Source organism: Odontomachus brunneus, unplaced genomic scaffold (genome assembly GCF_010583005.1).
Source record: "Odontomachus brunneus isolate Ranch 3 - 2012 unplaced genomic scaffold, Obru_v1 Obru_scaffold_089, whole genome shotgun sequence".
NCBI lineage: Eukaryota > Metazoa > Arthropoda > Insecta > Hymenoptera > Formicidae > Odontomachus > Odontomachus brunneus.
This window is the reverse complement of record NW_022639539.1, coordinates 1,090,738-1,101,537: the sequence shown is the minus strand read 5'-3', so window position 1 is coordinate 1,101,537 and position 10,800 is coordinate 1,090,738.

Sequence of the window (10,800 nt, the reverse complement as noted above, 5' to 3'; positions counted from 1 at the left end):
CTCGCAAAACCACTGACACATTAGAATCTTCTAACTGCATTTTCCGCCAGTCTATTTGAAATTTTTCCCCTAAAACTATTCGAGCAACGACTTCTTCTTTATCTTCTCTACCAGACTCAATTCTAGAACAATACCTACAATTTTCTTTTATACATGGACGTCTTGAAAGACCATCTGCATTTCCATGACACAAACCTTTACGATGATGAATCTCAAAATCATAACGTTGTAGCCTTTCAATCCAACGAGCCAATTGACCTTCAACATCCCTGAAAGACATTAACCATTTTAGTGAAGCATGATCCGTTCTTATTAAAAATTTTTGACCGTACAAATAATGATTGAAAGATTTAACCGATTCTACTACAGCTAATAATTCTCTACGAGTCGTACAATAATTTCTTTCAGATTTACTTAGAACACGACTGAAATAAGCAATAACTTTCTCTTGACCATTCTGAACTTGGGATAAAACTGCACCAATACCAAAATTTGAAGCATCAGTGTCAAGAATAAATTCACCTTGCTCCAAAGGAAAAGATAACACTACAGAAGTTGTTAAAGTTCTCTTCAAATGTTCAAAAGCTTCCTGACACTGCCTAGACCAAATAAATTTTGATTGATTTTCCGTAAGGACAAATAAAGGCTTAGCAATTATAGAAAAACCTTTAACAAATTTCCGATAATAGGAGCAGAACCCAAGGAAAGCACGTAACTGTTTTTTAGTTTGAGGTATCGGCCAATTGGAAACAGCAGAAATTTTTTCCGGATCTGTAGAAACACCTTCTTTAGAAACAACATGACCTAAATATTTTACCGAATTTCTCAACAGCACACATTTTTTTGGATTTAATTTCAAACCCGAAGAACGAAATTTAAATAGAACGGTCTTTAAATGTTCAACCATTTCCTCAAATGTTTTCCCAAAAACTATCACATCGTCCAAATAAACTAAACAAATTTCATGCAACACTTCCTGCAATACTTGCTCCATAAGCCTTTCAAATGTAGCTGGAGCATTACACAAACCCATTGGTAAAACTGTAAATTGCCATAACCCCTTTCCTATTGAAAACGCTGTTTTCTCTCTATCCTCTGGACGAATTTTCACTTGCCAATAACCACTTTTTAAATCCAAAGTTGAAAACCAAGAATTCCCTGATAATTGATCAATAGTGTCATCAATACGAGGAATAGGAAAAGAATCTTTTATTGTTACAGCATTTAGCTTTCGAAAATCTACACAAAAACGAATAGAATTATCTTTTTCTTTTACCAAAACCGCCGGCGAAATCCAAGGACTCTGAGATTCTTCAATTACACCTTTATTTTTCATTTCCTCAATAACCCTATTCGCCTCAGCACGTAAATGTAAAAGACTCGTCGAGGAACTTGTTTAATAGGACGTGAATTAATTAACTCAATCTTATGTTCTAAAAAATTATAATTTCCGGCTACAATCTCTTCTGAAAAAACATTTTGAAATTTAACTAGCATTTTAGCAAATTTTTCTTTCTGTCGAAAATTCAAATGTTCTGAATCCCGTTTAAACAATTTTAGTAAAAATACAGGTACTTTCTCTTCCCAAATAATCCGCTTGCAAGCAAAATTTCCTTGCATCATTCCCGAATGAGAAATTCCTAACTCTGAATAAAAACAAGATTCCAAATTAGTAAAAGACAAGAAATCATTTCCTAACTAACAATCATCTTCCATGTCAATAACATGGACAGATCTACCAAAATTTTTCCTAACTGGACATTCATCTTTGCTTGATAATAAACAGGAACTACTTCTCCTGAAGGATAAATTAAACGATTATTAGTAACTGGACAAAACTTTTCCGACGTTCCAAAAAATTTCCTATTAACAATAGAAACATCCGAACCTGTATCTATTTTAAATTTACAACATTTTCCATCCAATAGTCCATTAAAACAAAAAGTATCTCTATTTTTAACGCGTTTTAAACTAGAATCAACCGAGGATTTTACTCTTTTTGTCGAAATAGCCCCGTTCCATTCGACAAAACTCAGTTTTCCTTTTTTTTTCAAAAGCATTAATTAAAGCTGGGCATTCCGCTCGAAAATGTGAAAAACTTCCACATTGCCAACATTTATTATCATTATTCATTTTCCCTATTAATTTTCTTTGAGAACCTAAAGAATTTTCTCCCCTCCCAATAATTTTTTTAAAATTACCTTTATTTTCCCTAAAATTGTTGTTGCCTGTATAATTTCTTTCAAAATTCCTCCTATTTTCTAAATTAAATGAATTAAATTTTATAACATTAGAAAAACTATTTTCTTGAATACTTTTAACAATTTTTGCCCTTTCTATGGCAACCCTCAATGAAACAACGTTTTCTAATTGAAGAGTTCGTTTTACAAAACCATCTATTAACCCTACTATGAATTGCGCACAAGCGATTTTCTCTCTTACTTCAAACGTACATTCTGGATATGCTTTATAAACTAACCGTTCCAATTCCGAACCAAAAGCAAAATCCTCTTCTTCCCTCTGTTTTCTATTCGAAAATTGAATATAAAAATTTAGAAATGAACCTACTTCTCCAAAACGCAATTCTAAACGTAAACAAATTTCTTTAAAGTCTAAATTTCCTTCTACCTTATCTAAAACTGAGCGCGCTCCTCCCCTTAAACTTGCTGCCAGAGCAACCGCTTTATAAACATCGTCCCAATTATTTGCACGCGCTATTAAATTAAATTGACACAAAAATTCATGCAGCGGAACGGTTCCGTCGAAAGTATCTGGTTTTAATTCTGAATTATTCCTAAATATTGGAAAAGACTGGCCTTGAAAATTTCTCCGATCAATTTGGCGCAACTCTTGAAGCTCTAGCCGCTCCCGCTCTCGCTCCGCTCGCAAAGACCGCAGCTCTTCTAATGCAGCCTGCAACGCCGCAGTCTCCGTTGTCACTGGAACTTCCCTTTCTAATCCTGAAGACGTCGTTTCAATATTTCTGTTTCGTTTTCCTCTATTAGATTTTGTAAGGTCCCGTATCTCCTCCGACTCCGCAATGTGCAACGCTCCCTGCTCCATAACCGATGTCGATGCTTGACTCCGAGTAAGCATCGGTGAATGTATCATTCTCCTTATTATCACTTTCACGCACTTGCGTAAACAATCGTAAACAATTCACGTCGCGTCTCCAATCTCTCTTTATCCCGGACGAGCCCCAAAATGTTACACTCGCGGGCGCGGAGAGAGACCAGACACACGAATATAGAAATGAACAAGAACTTTATTATAAAGCAACAGCAACGTGATATATAAATTCTCTATTCAAGCCACACGTTCACACCGTTCGCAGGCTATCGAGAGACTCTCTTCTCAGCTGTTGTCAACAAACAAGCCAGCCTCACGTAGCAACCGTTGCTACGTATCCCGGCTTGCAATCCGCGGACTTCAGGAGCGACGCACTCGCAATACTGCGACGCGCTCGCAACAATATTTTTACATATAAAAGGATCTGTTCTCTTCTTTTAAATAAACTGTTTTCGTACATTGATATACCATATGTATACAATATAAAGCTCTCTCAATCAAAGTGACAGTGGCGCAGTAGGTAAAATGAATGACTTAAGAAGTGGAGGTCTCAGATTCGATTTTTAGTATGGTAAGCAAATTTTTCGAGGTACAATTTAAATTAAATTAAGTAACGTGTGAAACAATAAAGTGGGAAATTTAAGAAAAATTCAAGAAAAGAAAGAATATATATAAATGTATATATTTTAATCAATAAATTTGTAATATTTATGATAAAAAAATATTCATGATTTATTAAATCTAAGGTCACAAAAATATTTATGAAATATTTTGGTAAATAATTATAAAATAATAAAATAAATCTTATAAATATTTTGTAAATGTTTTATAAATATTTTATGCTGTCCGGATAACTACATGGAATCTCACATGGGATTACTGTGAAAACCATGTGGGAATCCGTATGGTTTTCCATGGGTTTTTAGTCCAAATCATCAGGGGAAACCCTATCCATATGGATTCCCATATGGATTCTGTATGGATTTCTCATATGGATTCCTATCTGATTTTTTTCAACAGGGAAGCTTACACATTTTAATGAGCATGTTACTGTAATCTGCCATTAACTTCACAAGATAACCTTACATTTAAATATTGTCATAAAGTTAATATAATCTTTAATATTTCAGCAAACTTACGTGTAATTATTTCACTTTCTGTGTATCTTGAAAATACTATACAATTGAAGTATAGTTTATTAATAACTACTTAATTGTATGTACAACTTTTTTCATATATAAAATTTTTTATTTATTAAGAAAGCAAATATAACCAAATTAAATTAAAATATTAATAATAACATTAACTATAGGTTATATTCAATAGCCGCTTTAAATACTTTAGTTTTATGTATATCTCTGACTTTTATTTTATTATATGAAATATTTGAGTTACATAGTTTATTTTTGTAGATGTATTTAATAATATTATAAAAAAATCATATTTACTGCTTCGACCGCATATGGGGATAATAAAAAACGCTTAGTATCATTTGAAGAAATAGCGCAGCAACCAGGATGATAGATTAGGAACCTAGAGGTATCTGAAGTCTCGAGTTCGCTTCCGACTAGTACTGAGTAAATTTTCAGATGTGAAAATAGTGAGAAATCAAATAAAAGAGCTAAATTTCATTTAAAATCAATATAAATTGACTAAATTAAATATAAATAATATTTCTTTATCAAGAATTTCTTATTAAAAATATTGAAAGGTTCTGGCATGTTATATTAACTTTATTATAACTTTATTATAACTTTATTATAACGTTTTGTATAAGATTTCTGTAATGTTAATGGAATAAGGATGGACGAACATTTTCATGTTATTAGAAAGTTAATGACAGGTTTATTAAACTCCGTGTAATATTACCATCTTACAATTTAAGGTTGCTCTAACCTTATGGGGTAATAGTGGGATTTAGGGGACCCACCTCCTTTGACCTTAATATATATCATCAAAGACACCCTCCTGAGTGACATTCAAGAAGTTTTAGTCGTCGGTTGTTGTTCGTTAAAAAGATATTAACAAAAGAATTTGCATAAATAGGATGTAATTTTTGAACACCGTATATACAAAAACATCGAATTTGTAGGCTAGAAAGGTGTCTGCTACTACCCTGGGTAATATTCAAAAAGTTTTAACTGGCGCTCATTGTTTGTTAAAAAGTTATTCACAAAACAGTACATTAATTACGCGCGCGCGCGTGCGTGCGAAAAATATTTCTGTCACACCAAATCATTAATAAAGTATTTGTTCATATATTTCATGTATTTTTCTTTAAAAAAAAGCAAGGAATCGTATGTTATAATAAGAAATTCATACAAGTGCATGTTGAAAATTTGGAAGCCGTGTTACGTTTAGTTGCATACGCACGTACGCACACACACACGCACATAATGCTCGCCTGCACGCGCGCTCGCCCGCCCGACAGGGATAGGACAGGACTAACATAAACATAACAGTTTATGTTAATTTAGGTTAAGTTAGGTCACTCGTGACAATGTATTACATTCAGTTGCATACGCACGCACGCACGCACGCACGCACGCACGCACGTACTGTTCATCTGCTCGGGCGGGCGGGCGCGCGTGCAAGTGAGCAGTGTGTGTATGTGTATGTGTAGCAGGCACCTTCCTAATTTACAAATTCGATATTTTAGTATATACGTTGTCCAAAAATTACATTCATTTTATGCAAATTCTTTTGTTAATAACTTTTTAACAAACAAGGACCGATCGGCTAAAACCTTCAGAAGGTTACTCAGGAGGGTGATCTCTATAATATATGTGAAGATCAAGATCATTGGAAGTGAATCCCCTAAACACCACTATTACCTCCTAATGTATGATGTTCGAAATTATCACATACCTACGTAGATATTTTTTCAAAGATTGGGTGGGAAAAGGAAGAGATTGGGAAGAAAAAGGAGAGAAGAGACATTAATATATTTAAAAAAATGTTTATTTTGTGTATTAAAGGTTTACAACTCTCTCCGGTACTGAGACCACCAATTGAATATTTTTGATACATTCTGTAAAGCACAATGCTTAATGTAATTATTACATCGTAAAATATTGGTTACATTCAGTTTGTCCAAGGAAACTATATCCTCATAATCCATATCCAAGGTCCCGATAATTAGGTTACTTTTCACATTGTCGTCCAAAAGATTCGCCAACCATTCTCGCTTTTCACACTCCTTTATGTATATGAGTCTGGGGTTCCCGGACTCTCTTCATGTTCCATATCGCATGATTTGCCAACCACAGCTGTCGTAATTAAATGCTTGGCAAATGCAGCTGTATGCAACAATCATACCGTCATTCCATCGTAGTGATGATGATATCCATAATGATTAGCCATCAGCCAGTATGCTCTCGATTTGTCGGATTTCGTAAGAAAATGCCATGGTATGGAACTAGTAAAGATATAATGGGAGAGAATAGATTCATTCCTAAGTATCGCTACTTCTTTTACAATGAATCTCTTTCCAACGATGAATCCTTGCAAGTCCACAAACATTGGTACGATCATAGCGAAGTACTCTTCGATACGTTCGAGAAAGAAATGTCCTGTAGGGGAAGGTCGGGTAGTAGCAGACAGCGGTTAGTATCGAACAAACGTTGTTTCAAGCATTTGCCGCTGAAGACAGTACCTGTGAAACAATCGGCGTGTTGACTGAAGGAGGGGGGTACGGCTGACGCCATTTTGAAACAAACGGCAGTGGTGTTGATAAGTGGCAATACATTTTGTATAGCTGTTTTCAGTGAACGAAGATAATTTCTGGCTGTTGTAGCTTGTCTGAAAATAAATATAAATAGGTTTTTAGTTTATTGTTAGAAACAACGTTTATTTTCCTTTAAGTTGTAGGCCTATAAATCTCATTTCCTATAAATCTCGTTAGGCTTACTAATACGCAAGTAACAGCCGATTTTCTGTTGCGTGCTGTTCGGGTTCTATCGGACAGACGAATTGCTGGTTATATCGGACAACCTTTACGGTTGATAAAATTTAAATTCTCACAACATTTTTTGTATTACAGGACAATATGGGCAAATTATGTCATAAATGGGACGAAGAGAATATGAAGAAAGCCACAGAAAAAGTTAGAAATAAGAAAATGACTATTAGAGAAGCAAGTAAACAATATTCTGTTCCGAAAAGTACATAAACTGAAAAGTTGTGCCGAAAGTAAAGAGATCGAAATAAAACCATGTTTAGGAAATATTAAGGCCTTTCCAAGAACATTCAATGATGAACAGAAGAAGATCTTATACAATCACATTATGAGCTTGGATAGCCAGCTTATGTCCCTAAGTAAGGAGGAGTTTTTAAAACTCGTGTATCAGTATGCAGATTGATGATTAATTGAAAATTAATTATCGTTTCAATAAAACAATAATGAAGGCAGACTTTTAATAATGAAGAAAGACTTTTATTATGATTTTATGAAAAGGCAAGCAGACCTACGATTAAGGACCGCTGAATCAATAAGCTTGCAACGAGCGGCAGGTTTCAACAAGGAACAAGTTAATAGATTTTTTGACAAATTAACTCAACTGATGGACCAGTTTAACTTCAATCCTTCAAAGATTTTCAATGCCGATGAGACTAGCGTGTCGTGTACATACCAACAAACTTAAAGTGATGTCAGTTAAAGGTAAGAAACAAGTAGGGAAGTTGACATCTGCAGAAAGAGACAGAAATGTCACAATCCTCCTGTTTATCAATGCTTCTGGAGACCAGTTCATTCCTCCACTTTTTGTATTTCCATGTGTGAGATTAGACAATAATTTGAAAAAAGGATGCACCGTTAGAAAGTATTTATTGATGCTCAACCGAACGGATGGATAAAGAAGGCTTCCTTAAATGACTGAAAATGTTTGTGGAACGGGCGAAACCAAGTGAAAAAGATCCTGTCTTATTAATCTTGGATGGTCACGCAAGTCACAAAGACCTTCATGTGATTACATTTGCGAAACAACATTGTATCCACATGCTTAGCTTGCCCCCTCATACATCACATAAGCTGCAGCCACTTGATAGAACAGTTATGAAGCCTTTCAAAAATGCGTATAACGAGGCATATTCACTCTGGATGTGAAAGTACCCAAACATAAAGATCGCCTTCAAAGACATAGCTGGCTTGGTGAATATTGCCTTTTCAAGAATATGTAGAATGGAACTGGCCAAGTTAGATTTCAAATGTACAGGCATTTATCTATTGAACCGCAATGTTTTCGATGATTTGGATTATGCTCCTTCATTGTCAACGTCCGAGCAATCGCAGGATATTTGTGATGCGTCCATCAAGCTTATAGAAGAAGAAGCTGTTCCTCCTTCATCTACCACGATTTTGAATTTACTTGGGCTCTCAAAACCAGCAGTAGACGAGCAGATGGAGGAAGCAATTGGTGAAAAGGCTACAAACTTATCTATGACTGAGGCTTTCTCATCCTCTCAATTTCAGAAAAAGCAGTGTTCTCCCAGGCCAACTGCATTCCGAAAGATTTTATAGGAAATTTCACCGTTTTTTAGCTGTTCAAATATCAAATTCATTTCAAGATAAAATCATAGAGAAAAAAGTGAAATTTTAACTTCAACTTCTTACAAAGTCCAACTTGAAAAGAAGAAAGAAGAGAAAGAAGAAAGAGAAAGAATTACTGCAGATAAGAGACTGAAAGAAGAAAATCGCTTAAATAAATAAAGAAAAAGGAAACATGTAGTAAAGAAAACAGTTTAAGCGAAGAGATCAAAACTAATTAAAACTGAAAAAGATGAAAAAAAGCAAAAAATAGAGGAAGATTCATTAAAAATGAAAGCTAAAAAGGCATTAAAATTTGAAGAAGAAAAGAGGGAAGAAAGGGGTAAAAGACTCACTGCATCATCTGTGGTGAAACATTTGAAGAAGATTGGATTCAGTGCAATATTTGTAAAGGTTGGGCTCACGAAAATTGTGTCGATTTTGAAATAGCAATCTTTTTTGTAAATGTGATGCTTGTACCAAAAAAAGTAAATAGGATTTTACTTTTTATTTTATTTTATTTTTTATAGAACAAAATGTTAAATTTTCAAAAACTGTTTATTTTATTGATTTGTTGTTATGTTAAAAAGTGTTCATATTCATTTATTGACTTATGTTACTTATATAATAATATAAAATAATTATATATATATATATATATATATATATATATATATATTGTGATTGTATTTATTTTAACTAGACGAACATGGCCAAAACTTCGTCTCCGCCGAAGCGGTGACGGCCGCTTTAAAAAAAATTACTGACTAGGTAGAGCGGCATGGTTCGTAAGCTGACGCGCGAATCTTTTCGCGCGACACGTGAGGAGAAGGCCAAGGAATCAGAAGAACACGAAATAAATTACAACATGCTTTTTAACAATAACGCTCTATTTAACAGAAAAGAAGCGGGACTCCGAGTCGCGTGGTTCGCGGAATCGGCAACCAGATCCATATTCGAGGATCCGTCTACCTCGCGAGATTTCTCGCGGTGTGCGGCTCATTTAATCACGTCGTTCTTCTACGACTCTATTCCCTATATGGGCGCTAGTCGGGTGCATCCCGGCCCTAATTATCCTATCGCGCTCGTCCGCGGGACGGCCGCCTCGCCACACATCGATTTTTAGCCACCCGCCCAGCGACGGCGACCAAAAGTCCGAAGGTCTCGCGGCTACAACATTGGCTTTTCCGACGCTCGACAGAGCTTATTAACGCGCTATTTCGTCGCTCTCGGAGACCCGCACTCTCGCACTACAGTCGCGTGATTCTTAATATTACTATGCTATGCGCTCGCGGTACTGTGCGGTCGCGATCGCGGTCTTTTAGCGGCAGGCAACGTGGGAAGGATGGTTACTGTGTCGCGAACGCGTTGGCTTTAGCTCGCGGCAACAATCGCGTCTTGCCCTTCGAAATGCAACAAGGAACTCTACCGACGGCAGCCGTTCTGATCTCGATCTATCGTCTGGCTGGACGTTCACTTGGCTGCGGTCTGCTCACCAAAATCCCGTGCCATACTCGCTCTCAATCTCGTCCTCTGGTTCTCGTAAGAGAGGCTCCGATCGTTTGTTCGCCGCTTGGTTCCTCTCTCGCTGTTCGACGCACTTTTTCGCTCGCTTTCGCTCGCACCGCTCGGTTTCGTATATCGCGCGCTATCCCGCACAGTGAGGATTTTTCCGCGAGCGTAAAGCTCCTTCGGCTCGCGATCCTCGCTAGATCCCATTGGTCCTTTGAGAGCGCATGGCTCTAGCGCGGGCGCCTTACAAGGCCCGCACGACACCGCCGAATTTTCTAGATTTCCTTCGACGGACACTGGTGCTCGACGGCATCCTGAACCTCCGCGATCACGTAGGGGCTGCCGAAGTTCTTCTGGTCCCAGGGCGACTAAATTCCCTCGGAATTTAGTCCTTAAGGTCCAGCCCTTCCTCGCGATCCGCGTCAAGTTGTCAAGGGGCCCCTTCGTTTATGTTAGCGAAGGGTGGATTTTGCCCCATTTGGCTCGTCGCTCACTCCCAGTCCGCCGTCGCTCATTTCTTGTACCGGTGACCTGTCGCACTCGAAGAAAATATAAGACGCGCGGTCTCGCACGCTTTTTGCGTGCGAGACCAACTCTACGCTGCCGCCCTTCCCGCGGGAGAAGGGGGCGCGAACACGGCTCTTCTCGTCTTCCGTCACAATTTACAACTAATGGCTCCTGCGCACAGGACGCGG